The sequence below is a fragment of the Gastrolobium bilobum genome, unplaced genomic scaffold (genome assembly GCF_033153095.1).
Source record: "Gastrolobium bilobum isolate Gb01-03AN ecotype WA unplaced genomic scaffold, APGP_CSIRO_Gbil_v1 utg455, whole genome shotgun sequence".
NCBI classification, from domain to species: Eukaryota; Viridiplantae; Streptophyta; class Magnoliopsida; order Fabales; family Fabaceae; genus Gastrolobium; species Gastrolobium bilobum.
Genome location: NW_026896178.1, coordinates 32342 through 40342, shown reverse-complemented (window position 1 = coordinate 40342; position 8001 = coordinate 32342).

Below are 8001 nucleotides of genomic sequence, written 5' to 3'. Positions count from 1 at the left end.
TATTAATCTATATTTTTTTTAGAAAAATCATAATAATAATTAATTAATTTTTGAGGATAATCTAAAAATTAAAATAATCTCATAATAACTATCATACTAGTCGCTGAAGACATAATAGCTATTATGCTCATGTAATTAACAAGTTATGATATAATATGGCACCATCCATTTTATATGGCTTGTTATCAAAACATATAATTCATCCATTCATGAAAGTAAAGCAATTATAATTAGACTTTAATCCATGGTTTCCTAGAAAAAAATAAAATAAAATTACAAGCCAATATTTGATGGCCAAAATATTCTTTGACTTACACTATTATTTTTTTCCTTCATTTTGGGTTCATAAGGTTTTAGTTCAAGCCTTTTTGTCAACCGTAGGCTTAAATGCCCAAAATACCAAAAACTTGGCAATAAACCCTAACCTCTTTCTTGGAAACCTTAGCCATCACGTCCATTGCGCCATCACCCGAACTCATCTCAGTACAAAACTCTAGGGGTAGGACCGCCATGAAGAGACGAAGCTACGCCCACTAGAACCACCCTGATTGGATGTCACACGGGCTCTAAACCGCTGCATCTTCACCGGAGCATGGCGCCCACGCGCAGCCACTTGTGGCGGCTCATGGAGCCTCTTGCTGGCCAGATCCAGTCATCTTCTTATTCAATTTTTTTTCCTCTTTCACCCCATGTGGTTGGTTTCTCAAATCGGCCACTAAAAAGTCACGAGTATACCCAAAACGATGACGATCATACTTCTTTTTGCATCTTCTTGATCTTCTTTCATTACAACTTTTGTAATACAACGAAAAAATAAACAAAAAATTGAGATAAAATTCTAGGAGAAAACCTAAACATATGAGATTAGCCTCCTTGTTACAACCCAAAGAAATACATTCAAATATCTACCATGGATTAAAGTCAAAAACCAAATAAAAGCATCAAATTTTATAAAAAGAATTATAAAGGATACACATACAAATCATATGGCCAACAAATATAGAATCCTAGGTGCCATATTTCATGAAACAAATTAATTACATGAATAGTAAAACTACAATCACATACCAATGTACTGCCAAGGCTCCGATACCAATTGTAGGAACTACTGAATTTATGCGGAAGCGATTTAAGACCTAGTATATTGGTATGCTTACCGAATCATCATTGTCTCACAAACACATAGGGCATACCTCTTGGATCACAGATCTATGAGCAACCTCCTTATGTGTAATCCCCCTTCACGAATTGATCTCCTATGCATCGCAGCACGAACGATCTCCTCATAGAGGTTGTCCTGTGGTAAACCTTTCAGACAATGTCTCAAGGGGAATGAATGGTGAGTGGGAACTCTCTCACTTTCAGAGAGATGACCTTATCTGAGTCTCTGCAACCACCAAGTGAAGACCTAGAAAGATTGATGACTGTAAATGTAGAATATATATATGGATTCTAAGAAACTCTAGCCCTAAGTTGAATGGGCTCTAAATTTCTTGAGCTCTTTTTACACACTAGGCCCTATTGGGCTTTAGTGAAAAAGTAAAACTCAACACGTTTATGAAAGAAGGAAAATCTTCCTTTCTAGAGGGTAGAAAAATCCATAACGTGTACACTAACTGGTTTTCCTGCACCAAATTAGAGCATTCACTTCTTTAATGAGAAAATTCTTTGGATATATATAAATATGATAAGCGTACTTGCACATTACTCTAGCATAAGTGCAGTGTTTATTAGTTATAACTAATTAAAAATTTAAGATATATTAAAATAATAATTAAAAAAGGCAATAAAACCTATTAAATGGGGTATTCATTACACTCCTGATCAAGATTGATATATAGTTACACATCATCAAGTTAATTTTATATCTATGAGTGTTCGTGGTTCGGATTGGATCGGTTTTGAAGTAAAAATTATCCGATCCAATCCCTTTGATTTGATCATTTAATTATTCATTTGGTTTGATTTTTTTTAAAATTCGATCCAATCCAATTCTATTTTATTCGGTTTAGATTCGATCAATTTCTGATTTTTTGAAAATCCTAAAATTTAGCCATAGAAATCACCAGTTATATCAAAATAAAGCCATACAAAGTCACAAACTACTGGAAAATTCAAATCTTCAAACTAAATCAAGTTTTAAAACTCATGAAGAGTTAAAATAGATTAATAGACAATAAAAAACTAAAACAATATAGTTTGCTATAAATAACATCCAAGATTCAAAGTCTACAAAACAACAGGATTTTAGGTCACCATCTTTCAAAAATAATAAATACATGATATGTGATTAGTTTTTACCAACCAAATCGAAAACCGACCCAATCCAATTAAAATATGCAGGTTTTTTGTTTTCGATTTTTTAACTTTCGATTAATTCGGATATCGATTTTTTGATTCGGTCACCACAGTTTGAATCGGTTGTTGAACACCCCTATTTATATGTATTCAAATTAATTATAAATTATTTATATACTTATAAAAATTTCATAATTAAGTAAACATGAAATGTTAATGTTTTAAATAATTCAAATTTTATATAACAATATTGACATCCTCATACAATATGGCAGAAGAAATTATCTTCTGCAAATAGGAAAAACCAATTCCTAGGCAGGTTGAAGCATCGGATATATATATATAGTTAAGATTGGGAAAATTGGTAAAGGGAGCTTACTTTTTCTTCCTTAGATGGCATGCATTTTTTTTTTTTTTTTAATCTTCCTCTGTTTCTGCTTGTTGTGGAAAGAGATTCTTAATTCAATTATTTCCCTTGCCACGCTTTTCTCTATGTGTTTCAAGGTTTTAATATGAAAGTTTTGTTGTTATTTTATACACTAAAGAAAGCTTGCATGAGAAAAGGGAAATAAGATGAATATTGGTAATCATTGCACTTAACATGGAAGTGAGCTAAAGTTTGTGCATGCAATCATACATTTGAGATGATGGAGGAGGAGCGATCTAAAGTGTGTGAAAAGGCCATTCAATTTCTACTACGAAAATAATGAGACTTGCCCACGGGATAGAATATGCGGTTTTCTACCCAGTCATGAGTAAGATGCTGGTGAATTTCATATCAAATTCAAATGAAGGACTCTGCAAAATTATATCTTCCACTATAGTGGCGTGGGACACTTGAGTGCTCCAGATTCTCATATCCTTAAAATATCTATAATTTGAAAATTTCCTAGATGCTTCTTGGACTATAATTAAAATGTGTATTATTGTACCTTAATCAGGTCGTAGGTTTTTAGGTAAGTTTGTATTTTTTATACAAATCAACGATAAGATAATTAATAAAGATGTGTACCTAATTTTTTTTTTTTTTTTTTTGGAGAACAGATGTACCTAATGTTTATAACCATGTTAGACAAATATTCATACGCGCGTATATTATTTTATATCCCTATAATTTTTATTATTTAATTATGATTGATATTATTTCATTTTTCCGTACAAGACATGTGTAAGTGTGTAAATATCATGCATGTAAGTAGCAACTTTCATGCATACATGAATTAATATAGTAAAACGTAAAAAATCAAGAGAGAAAAATGAACAGAAAAGAAAAGATGATCGAGGAGAATGATTATATATCTTTGTAAAATGTTTCTACAAGAAATGTATATGTAAATAGTAGCAGTCAATTAACAAATAGCACCTAATTAACCTCAACCACTGTCGTCGCGAATAAAGACTAATCAATCATTTAACTTAAGCATATGATTGATTTAAATCAATTAATACCCATATATATATAAATCAATTTTTACCCATATATATAATTTTACCCAACTCGAATCGGATTATTCGAGTAATCGATGAATCGATAAATAAAATATAAAAAAAAAACATGTATATCAATTGCAAAGCCAATTACAAAGAGACTTATATAACATGGTGTGAATAGAGGGTGAGTAACCTCAAAGGCAGGCAATTAGTTTTGCAAAACTAGGATTTACTTAGCAATATCATTGTCCCCTAGTGCATGCTGTTGAAGTTGAAGGTCGTATCTACTTACTAGAAATAGCTGATAAAATTTACCCAAAAAAAATTCCATGAGAAGTTTCGGGAGAAAGGACATGAGGAAACAAAATCATTTACTAAAACTGGATAATGTTTTGCCATATATGATTGATTGATCCATTTTAGAGATCATTATTCCCATGCAGAACTGACAGGTGATCCAGTTGGTTGGTGGACTCTAATGTATGTTCTTTAGTTTCTTGACATTAATCTAACGAGTTGTATAAAGGCAATCAGGTTTCACTCATCTTTAGGCTAGAAAATGGTTTTGCACAGGAGAAAATATAAGGAATCATAAGAAATATTTAAAGGGCATGAGAAAAAGTAGAAGGCAATAATTGATTGAATGTTCACTCAATTAGGCAATCAGGGAGTTTACGGCCAAGTTCGGGGAGTCCAAAAGTAGAGAAAATCGAATTTGATATACATCTTGATATAAAATTTTAAGACAATGAATATATATAATTTTTTTTATATCATCCTTATTTAATCAATGATTTGGAATTCAAGTCTCTTAAAATGTACGCACATGTATTAAAGTTTGATAGGGAGAGTTTCACCACTCATGTGGTCTTATTTAACTCAAATTAGACTAATCGAATTATCGATGAACCGTTAGTTAATATAAAAAAATTTCAAATATTTCCCCCGTTAAATATAAATCCCAACATTAGTATGTCATATCCTTCAAACGAAAATCTTGTGAGTATTTGTGGGGTTATCTCTTGATAATTATGAGCCTATGTTTTACAATATGGGTTTAGATACAAACGTGAGTACTAACAAACCATGCAAACTGTTCTCATTTGTTGTGCACTTAAGAAAAACCCAAAAATAAGAAAGACATTGATCACTAGTAAACTAGGTAACAAATTAATAATTTATCAAAAAAAGTAACAAATTATAATAATAAGTTTGATACTACATTCCAACTCAAAATCTTAAAACAATAAATCTATAGATTTTTTCAATTATAAAATCCTCCTAGGTTAATTCATTCCTAATCATATCAATATGAGATTTTGTTACTCATCAATTTCTAATACTCTGTTCAAGAAATAAGGTACATCCATAAAATAGAGGTACCCAATAATAACGAATTCGAGAATGAAAAACAGGTTCATGCCGGGCCATATTGATTAAAACAAGTACTTGACCATCAATGAATTTGAGTTGAATTATTGTAGTCAGCAAGTTGGTGAGTGGACCATGCGGCACAACTACGCTAACTTATCCACCTGTCACCTTTCTTGCAAACTTATCGATAACGATAGATCTTGCCATTCCACAAAATGAAAAATTATAGATTCATTTTAGGGTAATAGTTTTATCATGTAGTAGGAGATAATAATTATCTCCTACTAACTTATTTGTATAAGTGATATCCACTTTTAAGGGAAGAGAAAAGAAAAATAGAGTGAGACCCCTCTTGAATTTGTGTGTGTAGGAAATAAATTTTTTCTTATCTAACATAAGAATAATAAATCCCTTCATTTTATTATAGACACCACACCACTCACTGCATTGAGTTTCGACCATTTCCCAAATTACAAAATAATAATAGTAAAGTTGGGATATGGCACGAGCACGTGTGCTAGGGATGTTGCTTCAAACATAGGGAGTCCTGACAGTGACATAGCTATAATCAATTACTATTCTAAGAAACCAAAGTGACCAACTCATTTAGTGTAGGATAATGTGTCCCCTCCACATATATAGCAATATGAGTCCATGGCCATTAGATATAGCTACCAATAGTATCTGACCTTTACCTAATTCCAAAAGGAAGAAGAAATTTTGAGAATGAATGAGTGAAGAGGTTAGACGGGAAAGGGACATGAATCATAGCTCATCATATATCCTTTCCATCCTTTTCCACACCCAACTTTTCCACATGCAAACATCTTAATGGTCAGTCTTTACTTTTTGACCATAAAGGTGGGAGTGTTGTAAGCAGTTTCCATTGGGAAAATTAAATAGCATGAAAATACGTTAATATTATTGAAGGCTATAATTAAGGACTTACGTTGATGGTTTTTGTTTAGATGCAGTGCTACACATTGAAGTGGTAGTGGTTGGTCGAGTTAGTCATTTGATTAACCAGAATACTGTAATAGGATCAAAATCGTTCTCAACTTGCTCCAAGCTGTCACATGAAGTCTCTATTATGGTGAATGAATTTGATTCATTCGAATCTTCAAAATTGGTGCAATTTGCCAAATATTTTTCTTTCTTGATTAGACCAGGGTGAATAGATTAACACATTCATTCAGTATTATTATTATTATCTTTTTATATCAACTGCACAATTACTTTTTTGAGGTGAGTCGTCTCATAGTATTTTTACAAACTGACTATGAGATCAGTGGCGGACGTAGAAATTTTAATAAGAGAGAGCGAAAATAAAAAATATTATATCATAAACAAAAGTAGTTAAAATACAATACAAATTTAATATACAAAAAATCGAAAAAAAAAATCTATTACAGAACTTAATATCATTTCACTTGACTCTTGCTCTACGTGTTTTCATATTGTTAAACTCATCTATAATTAAATCCGTGCTAAAACTCAAAACAATTTCTTTTTCAATGCATGTAATCAAAGAAATATATGGTAAGAGCAAGGTCATCTTCTGTACATCTGTAGTAGGTATATCTGTCATTTAACAGGTGACACCTGGATAAAAAAAATATTTTTCTCTCCTTTCTATACAAGCATGACAAATATTTCTCATTTTTTATTGGATAGATGCACTGAGCGAATGGTACAATAGTAGTACTATAGATATTTCCGGTAAGAACGTGAGCATAAGCATGGAAAATTGAAGGGAAAAGCATGTACAACACAATAGTTTCATCATCATATTTTTTTACATATATTATATAAAAAAAATTCTCAAATTTAAGGGAGGCGGGGGCCCACCCTAGCCCCCCTACTGAGTCCGCCCCTGTATGAGACTAATTTCGTGTCGTGACTTAGTCACAGTTAAGATCATTGTCCCTCTCCAAAAATATATTTAATAGAAATCGAAGTTAAATTATCTCCTCACTCTTTGAAACTTGTGTTGTTAAATGAGTTACACGTCTACACTCATTGGGTTCAATATTTTTTTTCTATTCAACTGAAAGAATGAAAAATTTAAAAAGAAAACAGAAACAAATTTCGCAGTTTAGCGGTAAATGTGAATACCTTATTTTGATCGGATCCATTTATATGTATTAAAAATAAAAATAAAAATAAAAATTGTGTGTTAAAATTTTCGGCTAATTTTGTATCAAAAATATTTTTAGTCCAAGATTATATTTAATGTGCTTTTCTTTTGTCAACCCAATACTCATGTAACGTGGTAGTTGCCTATTTCTATTTCGTTATTTTCTTTTTACTCATTTACTTTTATTTGGTGATAATTTGAAAATTATTCTACGAAAATTTAATTTAATTAATTTATTTTTCATTGTAAATTCATTTTTGGTTATATTAACTTTTTTATTTTATTTTTATTAAAAACTAAAATTTATTTTTTGTATTTTATTTTTCATTGTAAATTATTCTTGGTTTTATTTAGGTTTAGTTTTTATTTTTTAAAAATAAAGCAAGTATGTTATTTATAATTATCAATGATTTGCACACTAATCCAAGGTAATTATTTTTAATTGGACAGATTAAGGTGGGATTGAATTTTCACCCTTATGTATACATAATCAAACTCTTATACTTGATATCTTAATTTTTTAAATCAGTTTCTAGATAATTTTTTTAATAATGTTTCATAAATTAAATGAAATTGATACCAACTCTATTATTTTTATTTAATATGAAAGTGAAACTGTAAGTACGATGCAATGAATCATGAGGATAATTTTATAATATGGAAAAACTTCAAAAGATACTGTAAATTTCCTTTAGAATCACTTTCTCATTTTTTAAAATTTTGAATTATTTACACTTTTGTTTAAATTAAGTTTTTTTATC